Source organism: Pelophylax lessonae, assembly GCF_965119305.1.
Source record: "Pelophylax lessonae genome assembly, chromosome: 12".
Classification (NCBI taxonomy): domain Eukaryota; kingdom Metazoa; phylum Chordata; class Amphibia; order Anura; family Ranidae; genus Pelophylax; species Pelophylax lessonae.
In genome coordinates, this window is record NC_138779.1 from 121,348,065 (window position 1) to 121,374,276 (window position 26,212).

The 26,212-nt window shown below is 42.7% G+C and overlaps 1 protein-coding gene across 2 annotated transcripts in view; it reads right to left on the reverse strand.

Annotated features, from left to right (window-relative positions):
• The window catches only part of GRIK4 (glutamate ionotropic receptor kainate type subunit 4), a 665,019-nt gene that overhangs the window by 244,799 nt on the left and 394,008 nt on the right, over window positions 1–26,212 (reverse strand). The gene's annotated exons all lie outside the window — the stretch shown is intronic.

Here is a 26,212-nt window from a genome sequence, read left to right on the forward strand (position 1 = left end):
GTTTTAACTTAACACCCTAAGGGTAGTTATTTGATAATTGATGTATATATATTTATTTGTTATTTTCTGTACATTGATTGTTTTAAGAAAGAATGATTTACTTCACTAAAACACCTTCAGGCAATGCTATTTATGAGGGCAATAAAAAAAGAGCAACACCACTCCAGGTGATACAATCCCCTCTCTGAACGGCAAGGTGCTGGTCCAGTCCGTGCCCTGGGCATGACAAGCAATGTATAGAAGGAAGGGCGACCGCACTCCAGACTTCAGAGAAAATTAGCTATATTGTGTAAAATCCACAATTGGCATCACAATCCCACAACACACAAGGTCAGCAGCATGGTTGATGCATTTCATGAAACAATTTGCTTACTCATAACCCAAAAGGCACCTGCATAGTTAACCTTTAGGTAACAAAGATACAACTGAATGTAATAGGGTGCTCAAAGGGTAACTCTACTTTTGTGGGGGGAAAAAATAGCAAATAAAGAATAAATAACATGGCATATACAATTTCAACACAAGTCAAATTGTAATTGAATGGTATTAAAAATGACCTGTCCTTTTCAGTCTTTAGCTCTGTAGTTTTCTGAAAATGCAATGCAATATGGGTACCTGCAGGTGTTCTGTACACAGATAGTACAAACATGTCATTTTTGGTAAGATTGGAAGATACTTCCAATAGGAAATCACGTCTAAAGGGATGGAGGCCCAGAAGTTTTTCTCATTAGAGCCCTGCAGATGCACAGCTGATTGATAATTATGTAACCACTCCCATTAGACTCAATTTCCCACATGGATACAGACAAACACACAGGGATTTCTTCAGAATACCAAAATGTAGGAATCTGCAACAAAGTTTGTTAAAATCTTTGTAATGTACATAGATCACCCAGAGGGGAATGTTTTTTTCTCAACAAAAGTAGAGTTATGCTTTAGTTAATCTGCCAAAACAGACACGGGTTAATGTCTATACATGTACAGATAAAAACAACAAGAATAAATAGAAAAATTATAGCAAAACCCAATATGTTTGCAGACACAAAGACCATGTATATCACACCAGGTGTGCATGAATGCAGGCACGGTAAAGAGAAGACCAGTTGCAGGAAAATTATATATATATTTGAAAAAATCACAAATGTAAGCACATATAATAGTGACCTTAATACTGGAAACGCATAGTATGTAAAAAAGTAAAAATAAAAATAAAGCAAATATTTAGATTTACATCAAAACCAATAGCATTATCATAACTCACATACGATGAAAAATGCAAAGTAGATCCAGCATGGCAAATGTTAAAAAAAAAAAAAATAAACAAAAATTTGACTGGAACTAATAGAATCCATGAATATTAAAACACAGAAGTGTAATATGTAGCTTAAGTGCCGATTCACACACTTGCGAGTGCGGCGATCGCATGTAATATCGGAGCGCACTGCTCCTTCATTACATGCGATCGGCTGTGCGGTGCGAATTCAGCCATACACTTTGTATGGCTAAATTCGCACTGCACCCGCACAAAAGACGCACAGGACCCTTTTTTCAGCCGCATCAGGATCGGATCGCACAGTGGTTCACACTTGTGCGATCCGATCCTGTGCGAACTGTAAAGATCGCACTGCGATATGCGATCAAACTGGGGGTGTCGTTAACATTTCATTGACACCCCCAGCGTATCGCATATGGCAGTGTGAACTGCCAGGGGTGCGTTATCAATGCGGGAACAGGCTGCAAATTCGCAGCCTTCCCGCATCGCATAAGTGTGACCCGACACTAAGTCTAGTAAAGAAGCAAGGAAGGAACAAAAAAAACAAAATAGCTATTAATAAAGCAATCTAAACAATGAAATTGGGATGTTTATAAATAGCATGGACAAGCTATAGACCCACAAGAACAACTAGATGGATAGAGGTAGGTAACAGGTATGCACCACCACGAGAAAGAATGGTCACTCATAGTAGTGCGTAATATCCCACTCAAAATTTAAACCATCAGGCATTCTCGTTTGAAGTCTATAAGTACCAAATACCTCTCTTTTACATAGGAGGTAAAAGGCATATACTTCCCTCAATGGTAATTTAAGCCTTTCAATGACTTGTACTTGGACTAATGATAGATCACCCACATGTATACTGAGTTAAAGTAGTGAGCTACATTTGTAGACTGATAATTGTTAATATAACTTAAATGTTCTGGAAAGCGATCTCTGAGTCAGCGAATAGTCCATCCTACATAGTTTATAGAACATGCACTACAAGTAAATACACAGATAATGTGTTTAGTGTTACAATTATGGAAACCATCAATTTTAAACGACTTGCCATTACCTGTAGAATGTATGTTATCTCCTGACAGTATGTGTGAACAACAAGGGCAGTCCAAGGTACCACATTTGTAGTTACCCTTACAGTGGAGCCAGGTGAGAGGCTCGTTAATTACCCACAGATCGGGCCTTCCTTGCTACAATATTAATGCGCTGATCCAAAAGTGGACTGGCTGATGCCACCCAACATTCGGCCCATCTCTAGAACTGAATATCAGCTTTAAAAAAAAAAAAATGCTAAAGTGGTGCCTAAATATACTATACCTACAGATATGACCAAATGCTGGGCTGTTCTGGCAGGCAGATTTCCATCACTTCCAGGTAATGTCCAGGCTTGCACCTAGTCCCAGCCTGGTCACACTTTAGCACTATGAGGTAGTGCCATTTGCCTGTCAGAATGGTCCTTCATTTGGCTATATCTACAGGGTTTATGAACTGCTGCAGGTATGCGCAGGCACTTCTAGGAGAGTTTCAAATTCTGTTATAGTACTAATGATTATGATGGGGCATAGAGTAGGCTGTTTACAACAATATCAAGGACTCTATTGTGTACATTACTGCAATTTGGTGAAGCATGTACTAAAGGATGCAGTGAAAGGTTAAATATGTTATAAGATAAGGCTCCACATCAGGTAAGTAAGGAAAAATCTTATCAAAATAGTGTTAACAGCCTCAGTGAGCAGTGAGCAAGAGCACACACTATTGTAACACCCTCCTAGGGAGGTACTAGTTAGAAAGTATAGTTTTGAGCCCTACCTGCTTACCAGAGGGGCTGCAGGTAAATCTATATTGTTCTCTGCCTACCAGAGAGCAGGATTGGTTAGTAAAGTCTGCTCATTGTGCTCAGTATGCAATTCATTGTGTCTTGAGAAGTATTTCACACTGGTCCAATAGGGAGGCATGTTGGACAGTGGGAGGACATCTGACGAATGGATGTATAGGCTTTGATACAGTCCTGGTGCTTGGCAGAGGGCTGGTCACCTCGGTGCATTCTGGGATACTGTATAAAAGTCAGGAGCACATGTGCTGCAAGGTCTTTGGCTGGAGAGCAAAGTCCCGGAGGGAAGGGGTGGCTGCCTCCTTCTCTGTAGCAGTGGCATGTGGTCGCAGGAGGTCGCCCCGAGGGCCAGAGGAACAGATGAGAGGAGCTGAACCCAGAGGTCCAGGAGAGATGACTGAGGGGGAGACACTGGAGACCTTGGGACCACAGTATGGTGATAGGTCCTAGATGCAGCTTAATCCAATGGTGCTTCTGACATTTAGAGGAAAAGTGCTCTCTTGTTCTCTTCTGCACATAGTTTAGCAGAGTATGTGATTTAAATGAGAAAAGAGAAAATTGATTGTGTTGATGTTGCACTTAAACGATAGACAGCCTCTGAAGCAGCCGGGACCCCTGACGAAACCCGTCAGGCTCTGGGCATTGCCCTACTATCTGCTCCGTTGAACTTTCCTGCACCCTTGGCGTATTGAGTCTACACACCACCAGTGAAACTTACCTGGAGAAATGGTTGCCAGCAATAACTCTGAACGATAAGTTCCCTTCTGATCCCAATGGGGTTCTATTGAATATGCTAATCCTTCATCTATGGCAAAAAGACTGTATCATAGCATACATTATGGAGTAACGTGTTCTTTCCAAGGAAGTTCAATGTGTGATCAATGTGTGATTGGGGGTCACTGGCATACCATATAGTCCATGAGTACAATATGCCATATAAATATCTTTGGAAGATGATACAAGTAAGATATGCTTCCTGAGCTGGGTGTGTTTGTGTACACATCATTGGAACTGTTCACCTGATATACCTTATCATTTCATTCACCATTTACTGTAACTTCAAAAAGGGATTACATAGTTACATCCAGTTCAACCTATGATGTGTGTGTGTTTGCTGTTAACCGTACATTGAATACCCCTGTATGTTGTGGTCTTTAAGGTGCCCATCTAATAGTTTTTTGAAACTATCGATGCTCCCTGCTGATACGACTGCTTGTGGAAGAGAACTCCACATCCTTATTGCTCTTACAGTAAAGAACCCCCTACGTACTTTAAGGTTAAACCGCCTTTCCTCTAGTTTTAGTCAGTGGCCACGTGTCTTATTGTATTCCCTTTCTCTGTATAGTTTGTTCCTTATGCTAGGGTCGCCAGTACAGTATTTGTACATTGATATCATATCCCCCCTCAATCGTCTCTTCTCCAGAGAGAATAAGTTCAGTGCTTGTAGTCTTTCCTCATAGCTGATGTCCTCCATTCCCCTAATTATTTTTGTTGCCCTTCTCTGGACTCTCTCCAGTTCCAGCACATCCTTTCTGAGGACCGGTGCCCAGAACTGGACAGCATACTCCAGATGTGGCTGGACCAGAGTCTTGTAGAGAGGGAGAATAATCTCTTTATTTCTGGAGTGAATCCCCTTTTTTATGCATCCCAGTATTCTGTTGGCTTTGCTTGCAGCGGCTTGGCATTGCATGCCACTGCCAAGCCTGTTGTCTACCAGTACCCCCAGGTCCTTTTCCATCCTAGACTCACCCAGAGGTTCCCCCCCCCCCCCCCCCTAGTGAGTAGCTTGCTTTCTGGTTTCTGGCACCCAAGTGCATTACTTTACATTTTTCAACATTAAACCTCTTCCTATGGGCCTCCTCTAGAGCACGAGTGTGGTTAGTTTGCATTCCAATCTTTTTGATTCTGGATTTAAAGGGATAGAGCCATTGTTCTCTATTTCTTAACTTGAACCTCAAAGGCATCCAAAAAATGATTGAACAGTACTCCTTTTGGGGATAAATTATCCCTGGATGCAGCTTTAAAGAAGCCAACACACAAAACATCAATAACAAACCCTGGGGAGAATATGATCAGAGGGGAGGTTCTGAGAGCCACGGTGCCCAAGCGATGAACATTTACACATTTCAAATGGCCATTGGGTGTTTACCTGTCTGCTACAGTTTTGGAATTCAGTAGTTGAGCGTGCTAGATATGTTATTATCAATATTATCATACAGAGATACATATACATATATAGACAGGCTTAAAGTGGAGTTCCTCTGGCTGTTGTGTTTATTAAAAGTCAGCAGCTACAAAAAGTGTAGCTGCTGACTTTTAATAAACACACACTCACCTGTCTCACAGTCCAGTGATGCAGCCGGGGGGAGACTCGGTTCTCTCCTCTTGGCATCTCTAATGTGGGCACCCAGCTGTGACAGCTTGCAGCTTCACAGCCGGGTGCGCACTGCGCATGCGCGAGTCGTGCTGTGCGTCCTGAATAGACGGACAATCTTCTGGGACCTGTGTCGTTCTAAGTGCCGTTTATCTTTGGTGCATTGTCCCCCTGTTATCAGCATTTGTCACTTTGGAGAAGTTTTCCGACACACGAGATAAAATTTGCGTCGAGGAGAGAGCTCAGCACGCAGCTTGTCTATTTAGAACACAATTCTTCTGCTGTGTGAAGGGGGGGGGGGTGTTCCTTTCCTCCAATCAGCTGTCACACAATATAACTGCAGCCTGTCCACCCCCTACTCTGTGTTCCTGACAGATGAAGAAATATTTCAACACTTTCTGCCCTTTTGAAGGGGTGTAGGGAAGAGAATTCTGCAGATAAACAAGTAAAACATATGTAGAAAGATTTGATTCATCTCTGTGTATCATCTGAGGCTCTTCACTTCACTGGGTATATGTGAGGGTGTACCACTTTACCTGTTCCCGCCCAGCCTATAGGCGGTTGGCACTAGTGCTGGCCTCTTGTTGATCCAGGTGAATGTCACATGACGTCCTCCCGGATCCCGCCCTCTGGAGCGCGATCTGTCACCAGATGCGTCCACCGGACACAGCCGATGACTAATCCCTGTACCGGCCCGCTGCTGGTACCATGTGACAGCTGTAACCAATCACAGCAGGTAACATGACAGTTGTAAACAATGGATGGCTTCCTTTCAAGCCATCTATTGTATACAATTGTGTTGCTAGCTGTGATTGATTACAGTGATCACATGGTACAGACTGGGCAATTCACGGCCAATCTGTGCCATGTGGTCAGCTGTGGCCAATGACAGCTAATCACAACAAAAAAAGTGAATGAATCTATTTCATTCAGTAAAATGCTTGCATATAGCAATGGAATTCATTGCCATATGAAAAAAACATAACATGTAAAAAAAAAAAAATGATCAATTCCCCAGAGTAGTACAACGTTACTGTTACTGTGGTAACATGATATTTCTCTGGTCAAAGTGTGTAAAGAAAGTCATTAAAAAAATATATATTCTTTATTTTTTCCATACTGTCACCAGTCAGTGTCCCTGCCACACCCGTTAAATGATGATACTGTACTGCACTGCTGACAGTATGTATAAAAATATATATTCACCCAAAACAAAATAATGTATATATATATATATATATATATATATATATATATATATATATGTATATATATAGGTGCTGCAGCTCATAAAAGTCTAAATACTCAACTTCAAGAACATATGTAAAACAATATACAGGAGAGAAGTATGCTTGGAGAGTTTCTCAAGGGCACCGAATCCCAATTGGAGGATACAAGAAAAGGCAAAAAGCCTCCATAAATAGGAGAGCTAGGGATTTTTAAAGTGCCAAATAACTCTGGTCGTAACATTTGTCTAAAAGAAATACATTTTTATTGATCAAAAGTTTAAAATACATAAAAGGACCACAATATTTAAAAATCGCCTGTGTCAATTTTTCCAAAATTTATCACATAGATTGTTTGCGATATGGTCATAGAGTAGCAATCCTGACATGTTTCACCGAATGCGGTTTCTTCAGGGGATATATTTAGTGCTACCTCTATGGTCAATTATCACGGACTCGAGAACAAAAATCTGAACTGCACATGCTTTAACCACTTGCCAGCTGCCTAACGCCGATCTTACATACATAGTTACATAGTTACATAGTTAGTGAGGTTGAAAAAATACATAAGTCCATCCAGTTCAACCTATGATGTGTGTGTGTGTTTGCTTTTAACCGTACATTGTATACCCCTGTATGTTGTGGTCTTTAACCACTTAAGCCCCGGAGGATTTTCCTGCTAAACGACCAGGGGGTATTTTGCGATTCGGCACTGCGTGACTTTAACAGACAATTGCGCGGTCGTGCGACGCTGTATCTAAACAAATTTGGCGTCCTTTTTTTCCCACAAACAGAGCTTTCTTTTGGTGGTATTTGATCACCCGTGTGATTTTTACTTTTTGCGCTATAAACAAAAAAAGAGCGTACATTTTGCAAAAATAACAATATTTTTCAAATTTTTTTATATGAAATTCCCCCAAAAAAAAATGTAAAAATCAAAATTTTTTAAAATTTTCGGCCAATTTGTTTTATGCTACCTATGTTTGGTAAAAAAAATTGCAAAAAGCGTATTTTGATTGGTTTGCGCAAAAGTTATCGCGTTTACTAACAAAGGGAAAGATTTTTGTCATTTTTGGTGTTTTTTTTTTAACGTGTAATGGCAGCGATCTGCGATTTTTTTTGCGGTACTGCGACATTGGGGCGGACAGATCAGACCCTTGACTGACATTTTTGACACTTTTGGGGTTACCAGTGACATTTCTACAGTAATCAGTGCTATATATATGCACTGTTACTGTAAAAATACACTGGTAGTGAAGGGGTTAACTTTATTTGGGAGGGAGGGGCTGTGTGTGTCCCTAGGGGCGTGATTCTTACTGTGATTGGCTGTGGCTCTAGCTGTAAGGACACTGATCAACGGATCTACATACTAGATCCGAGTGATCAGTGTTTTTACAGCGAGGAGAATGACAGGTGGCTTGTTTACACAAGCTGCCTGACATTCTCCCCCGCCGATCGCCGAGTGACCGGCGGACATCGGGTCCGCTGGTCACACGCGCGGGGGGGTCCGTGACCGCGCGGGAGCTTTGCTCGCGGCGGCTTGGCATTGCATGCCACTGCCAAGCCTGTTGTCTACCAGTACCCCCAGGTCCCTTTACATCCTAGACTCACCCAGAGGTTCCCCCCCTAGTGAGTAGCTTGCTTTCTGGTTTCTGGCCCCCAAGTGCATTACTTTACATTTTTCTACATTAAATCTCATCTGCCATGTAGTTGCCCACCCCGTTATTTTGTTCAGGTCTGCTTGCAAGATTTCCACATCCTGCATAGAAGATATTGGCATGCCTAATTTAGTATCATCTGCAAATACTGAGATTGTACTAGATATCCCCTACTCTAGATCATTTATGAATAAATTAAACAGGATTGGTCCCAGGACAGAACCCTGGGGGACCCCACTTTCCACACCCGCCCAATCCGAGTACTCCCCATTAATCACCACCCTCTGTACTCTCCCCTGGAGCCAGTTCTCTATCCAGGTACTCACCTTATGGTCCATACCTACCTTCCTTAGTTTGTACAGTAAGCGTTTGTGGGGAACGGTGTCAAAGGCCTTTGCAAAGTCCAGATACACCACATCCACAGGCTTACCTTTATCTAAGTGGCAGCTCACTTCATCGTAGAAGGTTAATAGATTGGTTTGGCACGAACGATTTTTCATGAATCCATGCTGATTACTACTTATAATACCGTTTTCATTACTAAAGTCTTGTATGTGGTCCCTTATCATCCCCTCCAAAATTTTGCAGACTACTGATGTTAGGCTGACGGGCCTATAGTTACCCGGGATATATCTCGGCCCCTTTTTAAATATTGGTACCACGTTGGCTTTTTTTCCAATCAGCTGGCACCATACCCGTCTGTAAACTATCCTTAAAGATCAAGAATAATGGTCTGGCAATCACCTGGCTGAGCTCATTAAGAACCCTTGGGTGCAAGCCATCCGGTCCCGGGGATTTATTTATGTTAAGTTTCTCTAGTTTAGCTCTAAGTCTATCCTCTGTTAGCCATGGCGGCACTTCCTGAGGTGTATTATTTAGTTCGGCCTTACAAACGGGGTTCGTGTAGCCCCCCGATTCCTTTGTGAAGACTGAAGAAAAGAAATTATTTAACACTTCTGCCTTTTCTCTGTCCTCTGTGGCCATTTTTCCTTTATCATCTTTTATGGGGCCAATGTGCTCTGGCCTCGCTTTCCTACTGTTTATATACTTAAAGAACTTCTTGGGGTTCTTTTTACTCTCCTCCGCTATATGTCTCTCGTGTTCTATTTTAGCCGCCCTGATTTCGTCTTTACATTTCTTATTACACTCTTTGTAGTGCTTAAATGCTGCCAATGACCCCTCAGTCTTGTATTTTTTGAAGGCCTTTTCTTTAGCTCTAATATACATTTTTATGTTGGAGTTTAGCCACCCAGGGTTTAGTTTTGCTCTTTTAAATTTATTTCCCTGTGTAATGCACTGGCCCACCCCCTTGTTAAGTATGCTCTTGAAGCACCCCCATTTTTCCTCCGTGTTCTTTGTTCCCAGGGTTCTATCCCATTTGATATTTTCTAGCAGCGAGCGCAGTTTAGGGAAATTGGCTCTTTTGAAATTCAGTGTCCTTATATTACCCTTGTGTTTCCTATTACTGTAATTAATACTGAAACCAATTGACCTATGGTCACTGTTCCCTAAGTTGTCCCGTATTTCTATATCCGTGAGCAGGTCTGTATTGTTGGTAATCAGTAGGTCAAGTACCGCATTGTTTCTTGTCGGTGCATTCACCATCTGACCCATGAAATTGTCCTGCAAAACATTTAGGAACTGCCGAGCCTTGGCTGAATGCGCGGTTCCTTCTGCCCAGTCTATATCAGGATAATTAAAGTCCCCCATTATAATGACATTTCCCATCCTTGCTGCCAATCCTATCTGTAACATGAGGTCCGCCTCACCCTCCTCCCTCTGGTTGGGGGGCCTATAGCATACGCCCAATATTACCTTCCCCACCGTGCCTTTCCTTTGAAGCTCTACCCATAGGGATTCTGCCTCGTCCATAGCTCCATTATTAATATCATCCCTCATATTTACCTGTATACTGTTCTTAATATACAAACATACCCCTCCCCCTTTTTTACCCTCTCTATCTCTGCGATAAAGGGAATACCCCTGAATGGTCGCCATCCAGTCATGAGAGCTGTCAAACCAAGTCTCAGTTATCCCCACAAAATCTAAGTCCTCCTCAAACATCAGCAGCTCCAGCTCTCCCATCTTGTTGGCCAGGCTTCTGGCATTGGTATACAAGCCTCGTAATTTTGATCGGTTACATTTATCCTCATTTGATGTTTTTAGGCTGCTCTCTTGATTTTTCCCCGTACCCACCCTGGGTATAGGAGCTCCGAACACCCTACTGCTAATGCCCCCATTTCTGCCCTCTGAAACTTGCTTTCCACTGGCTAATTCTACATCTGTACCCTCCCCCCCCATTCCCTAGTTTAAAAGCCCCTCTAACTTTTTGGCCATCCTCTCACCCAGTACGGCTGCACCCACCCCATTTAGGTGCAATCCGTCCCTACCAAAGAGCCGGTGACCGACTGAGAAGTCGGCCCAGTTCTCCAGGTACCCGAAACCCTCCTTACTACACTAGCTCCTCAGCCACTCGTTAACTTCCCTAATCTCCCGCTGCCTCTCAGGTGTGGCTCGAGGTACAGGTAGTATTTCGGAAAATACTACCTTGGAGGTCCTAGTCCTCAACTTAGCGCCTAAGTCCCTGAAATCGTTTAGGACTCTCCGTCTTCCTCTGCCTATGTCATTGGTACCCATGTGTACCATGACAGCTGGGTCTTCCCCAGCCCCACCCAATAATCTGTTCACCTGATCCGCGATGTGCCGAACCCGAGCGCCCGGCAAACAACAGACTGTTCGGCGCACACGGTCTTTGTCACAGATTACACTATCTGTCCTTCTAATAATTGAGTCCCCTACCACCAGCACCTGTCTTTCCTTTCCCTTTCTCCCGGCCTCACTGGAGGAGTTCTTCCCCTGGCAGCTAGGGGCGTCGCTCTGCTCCAGCAATGCTGGTCCCTGACTGGTTTCCCCAACATCACACAACGGGGTGTATCTATTGGGGTGCTCCAGCCCAGGATCAGCCTCCTTGCCTTGTCCCCTTCTACCCCTCCTAACTGTCACCCCTCTACTCTGCTCTGATGCCTGCACCTCCAATACTCCGCCCACATCTACGTCGGCAGCCAGCCCCTCACAGGCAAAGTGACGTAGGGCTACGTCACTAGCTTGTGAGGGTCTAGGGAGCGAGCGCACGCTCCCGGAGGTGCGCTCCCGCTCCCGCGTGGTCACGGACCCCCCCGCACGTGTGACTCGGCGATCGGCGGGGGAGAGGGAGAAAGTCAGGCGGCTTGTGTAAACAAGCCACCTGTCATTCTCCTCAGTGTAAAAACACTGATCACACGGATCTACTATGTAGATCCGTTGATCAGTGTCCTTACAGCTCAAGCCACAGCCAATCACAGTAGAAAGCACGCCCCTAGGGACACACACAGCCCCTCCCTCCCAAATAAAGTTAACCCCTTCACTACCAGTGTATTTTTAGAGTAACAGTGCATATGTATAGCACTGATTACTGTAGAAATGTCACTGGTAACCCCAAAAGTGTCAAAAATGTCAGTCAAGGGTCCGATCTGTCCGCCCCAATGTCGCAGTACAGCCAAAAAAATCGCAGATCGCCGCCATTACGCGTTAAAAAAACAACAAAAATGACAAAAATCTTTCCCTTTGTTAGTAAACGCGATAACTTTTGCGCAATCCAATCAAAATACGCTTTTTGCGATTTTTTTTACCAAACATAGGTAGCATAAAACAAATTGGCCGAAAATGTTAAAAAATTTTGATTTTTACATTTTTTTGGGGGGAATTTCATATAAAAAAATGTGAAAAATATTGCTATTTTTGCAAAATTGACGCTCTTTTTTTGTTTATAGCGCGTGATCAAAAAATCGCACAGGTGATCAAATACCACCAAAAGAAAGCTCTGTTTGTGGGAAAAAAAGGACGCCAAATTTGTTTAGGTACAGCGTCGCACGACCGCGCAATTGTCCGTTAAAGTCACGCAGTGCCGAATCGCAAAATACCCCCTGGTCGGAATGGGGGTAAAATCTTCCGGGGCTTAAGTGGTTAAATGCAAGTAATCAGCTGTTTCACTTGAGATCAGAGTGAGCCCCAGCTGGTCTTGATAATTAACCGCAGGAGGGGTAATTAGAATAGTAAACTTGAATTTTCCAAACAGAGTCAAATCCAAAGAACCCTATGATCAAAATCAGCCTTACTGTTGTTCAACGACAATAGGTGTTTTGTATATCTGTAGATAATGGAGGACACCAGTGAGTCCAGCTTTGTTTACTCAGATTTCACATGCAGCGGTCTTGCGGCTCCCCCGCCGACACTCAACCGGAGTTATTTGGCACCTTAAAAATCCCTAGCTCTCCTATTTATGGAGGCTTTTTTCCTTATATGCAAAACAAAATACGTTTGCAACCTAAAAACATTAAAAATAAAATACTAAGTGTTCAATCAATAATTAAATCTATCTATCTATCTATCTATCTATCTATCTATCTATCTATCTATCTATCTATCTATCTATCTATCTATCTATCTATCTATCTATCTATCTATCTATCTATCTATCTATCTATCTATCTATCTATCTATCTATCCTATCTACATAAATCACAGTGAAAAGAAAAGTCCAGTTATAGTGCTCTTATGAATGTGATTCATAACAACACTGGTGCTTCAAATGGTGCTTTCTCCAACACAGACGACTGCACGCTTCTCATCAGAAAAGATGGGTCCCAAATAATAGGGATTTAATGCACTTGTATCAAAATAGACCAGCTGGAGTATTCCACTCCTATGGCTCCATGAAAGGTAATCCTTACTGGTAAGGTGTCAGCTTCAATCCAATATAGGTCAAATATCCCTGAGTCCTTGGATCATCCTGCTATAGGTATTCTCCAGCATAAGGGGTTTAAGAAGGCGGAGACTTTATAGTGCACTATGTATAATTACCATTTCTTAAAGGATGATTTTTGCACTTACATGAACAAAAATGTTAAAAGGCAAAAAAATACAGCCGCAGACCTCATCTGCAGACTGGGGCATGGTGACGTCACAGATTTCGGCTCCACCCGACGTGTTTCCCCATAACAGGCATCGACTGGGAACGGAGACTCTCCTGAGACGTCACACACCACTCTTTAAATACTTAAACAGGAAGAAAAGACAATTTCACTGCTCCTGTGTCACCCAAATGTCTAGATATTATACTTTCTATACACTCTAATTACCATATTGATACAGGTACTTTACATTAAGCGTCATTCCAACAATTCCAAATATATGTAAATGCTATAAGAAAATTAAAATATTTCCCAAAATGAATTTTCTCATAATAACATCATTCCACAAAGGTCTATTTAAAAAGCATAATCCATATACAGTATATATATATATATATATATATATATATATATATATATATATATATATATATATATATATATATACACTATATAATAAAATACATTTTTAATGCAAGTATATAAAAAATGGTATAAAAAAAAGAAGAGAAAAATTACCTAAAAAAGAAAAAAGAAGAAAGAAATAGAGGAGTTGTCCTCCATTCACTATTCATTCTCTATTCATTAAAAAATGAATTATATCTCCAATCGACTTACTACCTCTATGTTTTCCATTAACCATGCATGCTCCGTTCAACAGCCAAAAAACAAACTTGCATGTATGTAGCTGTAAGTGGTAAACCAATTTGCAATGAAAAATAAATAAAGGTATATGAAACATACCCTATCCTAAACATGTATTAATTCTTGCTTGCTAAATACCAGTATATGGACATAACAGGAAAGGAATATAAACATTAACCAGATAATTAAAAATATTTAAAAGATATATATTAAAACAGATTTTAGGAATCTTCTTATATTACAATATGACCACATTAAGATCTTTTAAATATTTAACTGAATGTCATCTATTGTCAATGTAGCAATTTATGTCTCATTCTACGTTGTGGCCCAGGGGACTAAATTCACCAGGTTTTACGGCAGGAAATAATGGGATTTTTGACTTACCGTGAAATCCATTCCTCTGATTTTCATTGACGGACACAGCTCCTGTTCTTCTAAACCACTGGGTTATACTGCTTCCTACAGGAGAAGGACGCCAAGTGTAAAAAAAGTCTGGCTATGCCTATGGGCAGTCCCAGGTGGGTGCTGTTTTTGTCAATGAACATCAGAAAATGGATTTTACGGTAAGTCAAAAATCCCATTTTCTCTTTCGTTCATTGAGGGACACAGCTCCTGATCTTCTTAACCATTGGGACGTCCCAAAGCAGTGTTACACATGAGGGATGAGAACAGTGAAAAGAAACTCCCAAAAAAAGAGAGAAGAGAAGACCAGGTGCCAATCTAAGTGTAGCAATGCAAGTATTTAATATCAATTAAAAGAGTGTTACTCACAAAAGTGAGTTAAAAGCAGGCATCTCAAAGCAAATAGAGCATCTGGGCAGTGTTCATCCAGGGTGTCGTTTCCGATTTCCTTGCAGAGCTGGCGCTGTAGGGGATGAGCGGCGATCTCCTGTTGAGAGGCAGGGGACATGCTAATCCTCGGCGGTGGTATAGCAGCGTGGGTCCATAGGTCGGAGGGCTATGACATCACTTCCTGGAGACACAGTGTGGATCGAACGGTGACGCGTTGCGGAGCATGCGCTCCTTCTTCAGGCCGTGCATGGGCCATTTTGGATGTGGGTATTTATGCCAGCAGTTCAGGGGACATGTTACAGAGGCTCAGCAGGGACAAATTAAAACAAAGCAAAGCGGCACAAGGAGATGTGAAAAGCGGAGGAGAGGTGTAAGGCTTGGACTGATAATGCTTACAAGGACATATAAGGGGGGGGGGGGAAGAGGGGGAAAAAAGAAGAACCTAAAACGATGTATTGGGAATATATACTGATATATATAGATTGTTATATCTAAAAGCCAATTTGAATTGAATAAAATTGGATGATGAGTTATGGTATTAAAAAATAATAATAATAATAATATAAAAATGATTAAATTATATTGATTAAATAAATACAACAGTAATGATTAAAATACTAGTGGGTGTGCATGATAAGGAGCCAATTGACTATACGGACATGTTAGGACCTTTCTCGACAAGGCGACGGTGTTCGCCAAATCGCTTCTTGAGTGGCCTGATGGTGCGTCCCACGTAAAATAGTCCACACGGACAAGTTAGACAATATATTAAGTATTCAGATGAACAATTGTGGAATTGTTTAATTGGGTATGTTTTGCCTTTGACGGTAAATTCTGTTTGACCATGTTGGATATGGGAACAAGTGAGGCACAGGGTTTTGCGACACTGAAACATCCCTATGAGGGGGATGAGACAAAGGGTATTAGTGGGGTGGGTGGGGACGGACTTAAGTTTGCTTGGAGCAATCAAATTTTTAATGTTGGAGGATTTTCTGTAAGAGACCTTGGGTATGGGGGGAATGGCGGATTTTAAATTTGGGTCCTCTAGCAGGATGGACCAGTGTTTTTGAAAGATCTTTTCCATTCTTCTGTATTTAGTGTGAAACTGTGTAGTGAACCGTTGAGGTTGGGGCGGTGGACTCTGTGGATGAGATGAGGTATGGGAAACATTAGAATTATACCTTTGAAGGTAATGTGAGTGGGCTTGTTGGACCAGGGGTGAGGGGTAACCTTTATCTAGGAATTTTTGGGCCAAAAGAGCACTTGTTCACAGTAATCATGTTGTTTAGTACAATTGCGCTTCAGGCGGCAAAACTGACTTTTTGGAATGTTGGAGATCCACCTGGGATGATGGCAGCTCTGATAATGCATAAATGAGTTTCCAGCGGTGGGTTTGGTGTAGTTCTTGGCTACAATGTGTAACGCTCCTGCGGTTTACTTATGATGTGGATTTTCAGCTGCAGAAATATTCCACTTCAGTAGTCATGTAGAGAAACGCTGAGACACCATTCCCAACTCTCAATGACTCATCATGTGTGGATGATCTCAATTCAGCAAGTGAATACACACACTCAATAAGATGTTTCCTAGAGTGACTTATGTATATAGTAACACAGTGATGATAGGCTGAAGAGACAGGTTGGGTAGAGATGGTAGATGACAGACAGATGAAAGGAAATGTTCTTGAAAGTAAGATAGTAGCAGATGGGATGCAGATAGGTTTAGCAATCATGTATGGTAGTAGATGACAGAGTAGCAGGTGGACATACAAGAGAGATCAACCCAGTGCAAGAACAGGTGGTAGTAGGCTCAAGAGCTAGCAATCTTAGATAATGCAGATGTAGTAATAGTCCTTAGTATGCAGAGCTAGATAGTGTAAGCTTTAGTATAAAGGTTATAGAGGTTTCCCCTGTGGGGTACTTATCACTAATAGCAATGTAGTAGAGGAGAGGTTCGGCAAGAGCGGATGATCCGGTAGCGGGATACAGGGATCAGCGCAGCGTGGTTCCGACAGCGAGGTATGCTTGCAAGCATGAGAGCTTCAAGACAGGTTAGCATCAAGGCACAAAGCAGTTTGAACGAACACATGTGAGTGAGAGCCGGCGATCTAAATAGCCATCCAGTCCGGCGCTCAGTGATGACAGCATCAGTCTTAAAGGTGTATGCGCACCTTACCAAAAGAGAATGGTGGGGCGCATACACTTATGAAAGAGTAATTAGGGTACCCAAAGGTACCAGAACATTACAGTACCCCCCCCTTAAGGCCGGCTCCTGAAGGCCTCTGGAGCTGGTTTGTCTGGGTACTTCGCATGAAAATTGCGAATTAATCTAGAGGCATGTATGTCAGAGGTGTTTAGCCAGGTGTCGTCTTGGGGCCCATAGTTCTTCCATCGAACCAAGTACTGAAGTCTTCCTCTGTGGATACGAGAATCCAGAATCTCTTTTATCTCATATTCTTCTCCACCTTCAACTTGTACAGGAGGAGGAGGTGGGATAGTAGGCCTTATTCCTTGGTCAGGAACATGGGGCTTCAGTAGTGACACATGGAAAATGGGATGTATTTTGAGGTCTATTGGCAACGTAAGCTGTACTGCAGCTTTTCCAATAAGTTTCTTGATTGGGAAAGGTCCCAAGAACAGAGGTCCAAGCTTTTTGCTGGGGATTTTCAGTCTTAAATTTTTTGTTGAGAGCCAAACGAGGTCCCCGATAGCGTACTGAGGAGAAGGTCTTCTGCGAAGATCATAGTACTTCTTTTGTTGACTATGAGCGTGTGCAATGGTAGTATTAAGCAAACCCAGAGAGTCCTTTATTTGGGTAAGATAGTCTGAAGCTACTGGGTTATTTGAAGGAAGGATGCGTGGTGGAAGAATAGAGGGATGAAACCCATAGTGCAAGTAGAACGGACTCTGCTTGGTCGTACTGTGGGTTGCGTTGTTGTAGGCAAATTCTGCCAGAGGGAGAAGATCCACCCAATCATCCTGTTGGTAAGAAGTGTAACAACGTAAATATTGCTCGATGCATTGGTTGACTCTTTCAGTCTGTCCGTTGGTCTGCAGATGGTAAGGAGAAGTGAGCTTTCGCTCGATCCGTAGTATGTGACATAGTTCTTGCCAGAACTTGGAAATAAATTGTGATCCACAGTCAGACAGAAGAGTTTTTGGGATACCATGTAACTTAAAGACATGTTTCATCAGGAGTTCTGCCGTTTGTTTAGACGAAGGTAGTCTGCGAATAGCAATGAAATGTGCCATTTTTGTCAGATGGTCCACTGACACTAAGATGGTATTAAATCCTTTGGAAGGAGGCAATTCCACTATAAAGTCCAAGGACACAACTTCCCATGGAGTTTGGGGTATTGGTAGACTGCATAGTAGACCGGATGGTCTCGTAGTGTCAATTTTGGACCTGGCACAGACATTGCATGAAGAGACAAATTTTTGTATAGATGTTTTCATGTCAGGCCACCAGAATTGCCTGGTAATCAGATTAAGAGTCTTTGTCATACCCATATGTCCTGCCATAGGCACATCATGCGATAATTCCAAGATCTTGGTGCGTATGGTAGGTGGTATGTAAAGTTTGTCGTTGTAGTAGAGGAAGCCTTCTGCATCAGTATTTAGTTGTGGTGGGGGTGAATCCAAACTTATACCATGCAAAACCTCTTCCTTCAAGGAACGGACAACTCCAATAATGCGTTTGTGAGGTATTATAGGAACGGAAGGGATTTCGAAGTAGTTTTCTATCTATGGTGATACTGAGTTGTATCAATGCATCCAGGGTTTTTGGCAGATCCGCTCGGGCGAGCTCGTCTTTAACGGCCTCTGATAGGCCAAGCCTAAATTGGGTTTTCAGAGATGCATCATTCCATTCTGAATCAAGGGTCCATCTCTTGAATTCTGCGACAAAGTCTTCTACAGGTCTCCCACCTTGTTTCAAGGATCTTAATTGAAGATCGGCAGTACTCTGCCTATTGGGATCATCATATAGGCTAGTGAGTTCTGCTAGGAACAAGGCATAGGAGGTGAGAAGCTGATCGCTTTTCTCAAAAAGAGAGTCTGCCCAGGCCCGAGGATCGCCTGTTAGGTAAGAAATAATAGTACAAACCTTAATGTGATCAGTAAGGTAGGTACGGGGTTTTAGCAAGAAAAGTAACTCACATGCGTTTTTAAATTCGCAAAATTTTTTGCGATCGCCTGTAAATACCAAAGGAGGATTTATTTTGGGTTCAGGGGACTGAGCAGTGGTAAGTTGTGTCAGTCTAATTACCTGCTGCGACAGAGCCTGATTGTCTTCTTTTAATTCAGCAAGTGCGTGTATTAACGCAGTTACTTGCTGTTTTAATTGTGTCATCTGAGTGGTTATTTCTGCTGAATCCATTTGTGGTTCGTTCAATCTGTAACGCTCCTGCGTTTTACGTATGATGTGGATTTTCAGCTGCAGAAATATTCCACTTCAGTAGTCATGTAGAGAAACGCTGAGACACCATTCCCAACTCTCAATGACTCATCATGTGTGGATGATCTCAATTCAGCAAGTAAATACACACACTCAATAAGATGGTTCCTAGAGTGACTTATGTATATAGTAACACAGTGATGATAGGCTGAAGAGACAGGTTGGGTAGAGATGGTAGATGACAGACACTTGAAAGGAAATGTTCTTGAAAGTAAGATAGTAGCAGATGGGATGCAGATAGGTTTAGCAATCATGTATGGTAGTAGATGACAGAGTAGCAGGTGGACATACAAGAGAAATCAACCCAGTGCAAGAACAGGTGGTAGTAGGCTCAAGAGCTAGCAATCTTAGATAATGCAGATGTAGTAATAGTCCTTAGTATGCAGAGCTAGATAGTGTAAGCTTTAGTATAAAGGTTATAGAGGTTTCCCCTGTGGGGTACTTATCACTAATAGCAATGTAGTAGAGGAGAGGTTCGGCAAGAGCGGATGATCCGGTAGCGGGATACAGGGATCAGCGCAGCGTGGTTCCGACAGCGAGGTATGCTTGCAAGCATGAGAGCTTCAAGACAGGTTAGCATCAAGGCACAAAGCAGTTTGAACGAACACATGTGAGTGAGAGCCGGCGATCTAAATAGCCATCCAGTCCGGCACTCAGTGATGACAGCATCAGTCTTAAAGGTGTATGCGCACCTTACCAAAAGAGAATGGTGGGGCGCATACACTTATGAAAGAGTAATTAGGGTACCCAAAGGTACCAGAACATTACACAATGTTGCCATCTTGATGATATAGAGTAAGGTCCAAGAATGCCAATTCGGCCGAATCGCATACTGAGGTGAAAGATAAGTTGAAGGGGTTTTGGTTGCAATACTGTACGAACTGAGTGAAAGTGGATTGTGGGCCATCCCAGATGACGATGATGTCATCTATATAACGGGCATAAAATATGATGTGAGGGGTGAAGGGGTTATTGTGCCGGATGTGCTTGGCTTCCCAAAAACCCATGGTTAGGTTGGCATAGCTGGGGACAAAATTTGCTGTGCCAGTGACTTGGAGATAAAAGTCTCCATTAAATTCAAAGTAATTCCGGGTGAGGCAAAATTTGGTGGCATCCAGGATGAATTGGGCTTGTTTGAGGTGAATCGTGGGATCTGCAGACAAAAAAATGTGTGACAGCCCTAAGTCCGACCTGATGGGGGATGGAGGTGTAAAGGGAATTGACACCAAGGGAAGCCCACATGTGGGTGGGCTCCCAGGAGTAGTGACTGAGGAGGTCGAGCAAATAGACACCGTCTCTGATATATGAGGGGAGATTTTGTGCTAAAGATTGCAGAAATTGGTCAATGTATTGGGAGAATGGGCTGGTGATGCTATCCATGGCGGCTACGATGGGGCAGCCTGGGGGATGGTTACTGTCTTTGTGAATTTTGGGTATATGGTAAAAGTATGGAGTGGAGAAGAAATCTCTGTTAAAAAATGAAAATTCATGTTTATTAATTATCCCATCTTCCTTAGCATCTTTAGCAAGAGATTGTGCCTCTGCTTGAAACTTAGCGAGAGGGTCTTGCGGGAGAGGATGCTGTAGCCCATCTCCCATCCCCTATACAACGTTCACATCTAATTGACTTTAGTTATTAACTTGATCATTTTTTGCCCAGGTTCATCTTATCCTCCAGTGGTCTCTCTCATCCTCTTCGACAATTACTTACCTATCATATGTAACTTCAAAAGTAAGTACCCACTATATAGGTCCTAATATGTCCGTATAGTTTTTTGGCTCCTTATCATACACACCCTCCAGTATTTTAATCATTACTGTTGTATTTATTTAATCAATATAGGTCCTAACATGTCCGTATAGTCAATTGGTTCCTTATCATACACACCCACTAGTATTTTAATCATTACTGTTGTATTTATTTAATCAATATAATTTAATCATTTTTTATATTATTATTATTATTTTTTTAATACCATAACTCATCATCCAATTTTATTCAATTCAAATTGGCTTTTAGATATAACAATCTATTCAGTATATATTCCCAATACATTGTTTTAGGTTCTTCTTTTTTCCCCCTCCCCCCCCCCTTATATGTCCTTGTAAGCATTATCAGTCCCAGCTTTACACCTCTCCTCCGCTTTTCACATCTCCTTGTGCCGCTTTGCTTTGTTTTAATTTGTCCCTGCTGAGCCTCTGTAACATGTCCCCTGAACTTCTGGCATAAATACCCACATCCAAAATGGCCCCTGCACGGCCTGAAGAAGGGGCGCATGCTCCGCAACGCGTCGCCGTTCGATCCACACTGTGTCTCCAGGAAGTGATGTCATGGCCCTCCGACCTACGGACCCACGCTGCTATACCACCGCCGAGGATTAGCACGTCCCCTGCCTCTCAACAGGAGATTGCCGCTCATCCCCTACAGCGCCAGCTCTGCAAGGAAATCGGAACGACACCCTGGATGAACACTGCCCAGATGCTCTATTTGCTTTGAGATGCCTGCTTTTAACGCACCTTTGTGAGTAACACTCTTTTAATTGATATTAAATACTTGCATTGCTATACTTAGATTGGCGCTTGGTCTTCTCTTCTCTCTTTTTTTGGATCCATACAGGGTTACATCACCCTTTAAAGCCTGCAGCCATCAAAGTGATCTAGCAATTTCCCCGGACTTTGTCATTTGCATTTTGCCCATATCTAGACTACTGCAGCAGCTTGTGCATTCCGATTGCACCAATCTCTCCCCGTTTCCTTGCAAAAGAAACTGCCAAGGCTAACTATAGCCAACCAGGTAAACAGGAGCTCAACCAAAACAACAGGAGCACACCTGAAAAGAACAATACACCCTCAAAGAGGACCAGGTCCTCTAAACAGCAGCCTGCAAAACTTTGTTGCCAAAGGAAGCATCCGCAGATACCAACACATCCACTTTACAGAACTTTGTGAAAGTGTGCACCAACGACCAGGTGGCTGCCTAGCAAACCTGCGTCACTGACGTCTGATGACAGAAGGCCAAGGAGGCACTGAGTGCCCCGAGTAGAATGCACCTTGACAGAGAGAAGGAACCAAAACCTTGAATAAGCCTGAACCACCGTCTGTCTGATCCATCTGGAAATGGTGGCAGAGGAAGCAGACAATCCTTTCCAAGGCCCATCCATGAGCACAAATAGTGAGTCTGATTTCCTAAAAACCTCTATAGCTGCCAGGTACACCCTAATCGCCCGGACCACATCCAAGACATGCAAAGCAATTTCTTTCAGGTGTTTTGGCCCGGGACACAGGGAAGGCAACACAATGTCTTCATTCAAATGAAAATCAGAGACAACCTTTGGAAGGAACGACAGACAGAGGCGAAGAACCACCTTATCTCTGTGAACCACCAAGAAAGGTGAATGACAGATAACACCGCCAATTCCGACACCCTGCACGCAGAGGGGATAGCGTAGGGATAGGTGGGGTATGTTGGCGCTGCCTATACGGATATTAGGTGTATGGGAGAAAAATGACTGGCAGTATATAAAAAAAGATAAGTGAAAATAAGTAGGATTAGGTCAATCAATGGTGTAAATAAATAAAAGGAAAATAGGTCCTTATAAACACCAAAAAGTGCCCGACAATGGGATAAATAATTGTATCACAAAAAGCACTAATAAAAATTGGTGTTAAATAAGTTAAATAAGATATGTCTTAAATGAATCTAAATCAATATTGACAATACATATAATAACAAGTGAAAAATGGTGTTAAATGAATTAATAAGATATCTCTTAAATGAATCTAAAACAATATTGACAGTACATATACAAGTGAATGGTGTGTAAAAATTTGATTAAGGTGACTGGTGCAATAAATAATATAGCCACTAGGTGCCAGTGTGGTGTATAAAAAATTATAAAAAGGATATCCAAGTGATATACCTAGTTTATAATGTGCAAGTGACAAGAAAATTGTGCTGGGTGAAAAAAATTCTCATGAAAGTAGATATTCCAGAGAAAATAAACAGTAAAATATGTGTATGGATATCCTAGTAAAAAATGTTAGATTTTATGTAAATGACTCTAGTAAATCGCCGGCCGGATGTGCAACTCACAGGGCGGAACTGACGTGCCTAGGCACGAGCGTAGGCACGTCAGTTCTGTGAGTCGCACATCCGGCCGGTGAAACGCACGGCGTCCCGGAAGCACCGGAAACACCGCTACACGAGGGGTTTGCGGTCCCTACACACCTACGGATGCTATACTCTGCTTTTAAATGTGAGTAATATTTGTGATTTATTAAATAAATGGAATTTCCAAACGGTATATCACTATATTAGTGTTTTTTTATCTGCATACCCTGGATACCGTTTTTACCACATCTTGGAGAATTGCCTTAAAGTTACCCTGTATTGCACATCGCTTGCTTAATATTATCATAAGAGGGAGAAAGTGAGTTATACCCAGGAGGATTGGAGAGATTTACCGAGAGGCATCGGAGGTTTTTACCCCATATAACCAACGCTGGTTACCCCTGTAGTGGTGCCGCTCTCTGGTGAGTGCGGGCTTTATTGAGAGGGCAGCACGGATTTTTATCACCCGGCACCCACATCTAGGATCCAGCACTGGGACTCACTCCTTCCTTAATATTTATTTGGCACCTTAATATCTACTACTGCCGCACTTTCCTGGAAGACCATTATATTGATTACAATTTGTGGACTTTCTTTTATGAGATATTTATCAACAACTAGATTTATTTATTGGCACAAATTCAACTTTATTTATATTTTATATATTTATTTATTTCACTAAATTCACAGTTTTGGATTTTTATGAGATTATTTATGTGGCACCATTTACTAGAGTCATTTACATAAAATCTAACATTTTTTACTAGGATATCCATACACATATTTTACTGTTTATTTTCTCTGGGATATCTACTTTCATGAGAATTTTTTTCACCCAGCACAATTTTCTTGTCACTTGCACATTATATACTAGGTATATCACTTGGATATCCTTTTTATAATTTTTTATACACCACACTGGCACCTAGTGGCTATATTATTTATTGCACCAGTCACCTTAATCAAATTTTTACACACCATTCACTTGTTATTATATGTACTGTCAATATTGTTTTAGATTCATTTAAGGCTTCTTTCACACGGTCCGCCTCCGCAGGCGGATCCGTGTTGCTCAGCGGGGATCGATCCGCGATCCCCGCTGAGCCGGGCGGATGACAGCTCCGTCTCCGCTTGCAGAGCGGAGAGGGAGGTGTCTCAGCACCCGCTGCCCTCTATGGGGGATCGGAGGAGAGCAGACCGCTTGTCCGCTCTCATCAGATCCGCTCCGATCCGATTACTGAACGGATGGAAAAATAGGGTTTCCATCCGTCCAGATTTCAGCACAGGATCGGATGCGGATGGCAGCGGGTGTCAGCGGAGGTGACCTCCGCTGACACCCGCTGCCCCATAGAGCTGCATGGAGGATCCGATCAGATCCGCCTAAAAAACTGATAGGCGGATCTGATCGGACCGCCCGTGTGAAAGAGCCCTAAGACATATCTTATTTAACTTATTTAACACCAATTTTTATTAGTGCTTTCTGTGATACAATTATTTATCCCATTGTCGGGCACTTTTTGGTGTTTATAAGGACCTATTTTCCTTTTATTTATTTACACCATTGATTGACCTAATCCTACGTTATTTTCACTTATCTTTTTTTATATACTGCCAGTCATTTTTCTCCCATACACCTAATATCCGTATAGGCAGCGCCAACATACCCCACCTATCCCTACTTTTTCAGATATAGTTTATCTATATTTTGGGGTAGGCTGCAGCCATTAATTAGCTTAACCACATCCACTTGCGCGGAATTTTCTACTTCTTCGCAGAGGGGATAGCGACCACAAAGGCCATTTTCTGAGACAGTGTAAGCAGGGGAATCTCCTGAAGATTCTTAAAGGGAAGCTTCTGGATGACTGAGAGCACCAGATTGAGGTCCCAAGGCAATAACGGAGAACACACTCGAGGAGCCAAGTGCCGAACTCCCTGAAGAAAAGTACGCACCAGGGAGTGTGTGGCCAAGGGCCATTGAAAAAAGACCACTAAGGCCGACACTTGGCCCTCGATAGTACTCAAGGCCAGTTTCTGCTCGATCACCACTGAAATAGAATGAGCATGAACCCCAAGAGACTCACACCACGCAATGTACGTCTTCCACGTACGATGATAGATCTTCCTAGAAGTAGATTTCCTAGCTTTTAACAGTGTTGGAATAACTGACTCAGACAAACCTCTATCCATCAGCACCTGGCATTCAACAGCCAAGCTGTCAAAGCCAGTGACTGTAAAGTAGGTTGGAAGATTGGTCCTTGGGACAGCAGATCCTCTCTGAGAGGAAGCTTCCAAGGAACGGTGGCGACCAGCCGCACCATATCGTCGTACCCAGCCCGGCGAGGCCAGTCCGGGGCCACTATGATGACCGGAATCCCTTCTTCCTCAATCCTGCGCAGAAGCTTAAGAGGAGGAAAGGCGTAAATCAGATGATACTGACCCCATGGAGTCACCAACGTGTCTGTGGCATCCGCCAGAGGATCCCATGACCGAGCCACAAAATTCTACACCTTTCTGTTTAGCCGGGATGCCAACAGATCCACCTTGGGAATGCCCCACCAGAGACACAACTGATGAAACACCTCCGGATGAAGGGACCACTCCCCTTGGTCCAACACCTGCCTGCCAGTTTTCCACCCCGGAAATGTGTATGGCAGAGAGGGCTGGAATGAACCGTTCTGCCCACCTTAGAGTGTCGGCTACCTCCAGACACTTCTTGTGCCCCCCTGGTGATTGACATAAGCCACGGCTGTGGCATAGTTCGATTGAATGAACACTGGACATCCCTGAAGATGATCTGTCCAATGCTCCAGGCACAGTCTGATCACTCAGAGTTCCAAGACATTGATCGGTAGTCTGGACTCTTCCAGTGTTTAGATCTCCTGAGCAGAATTT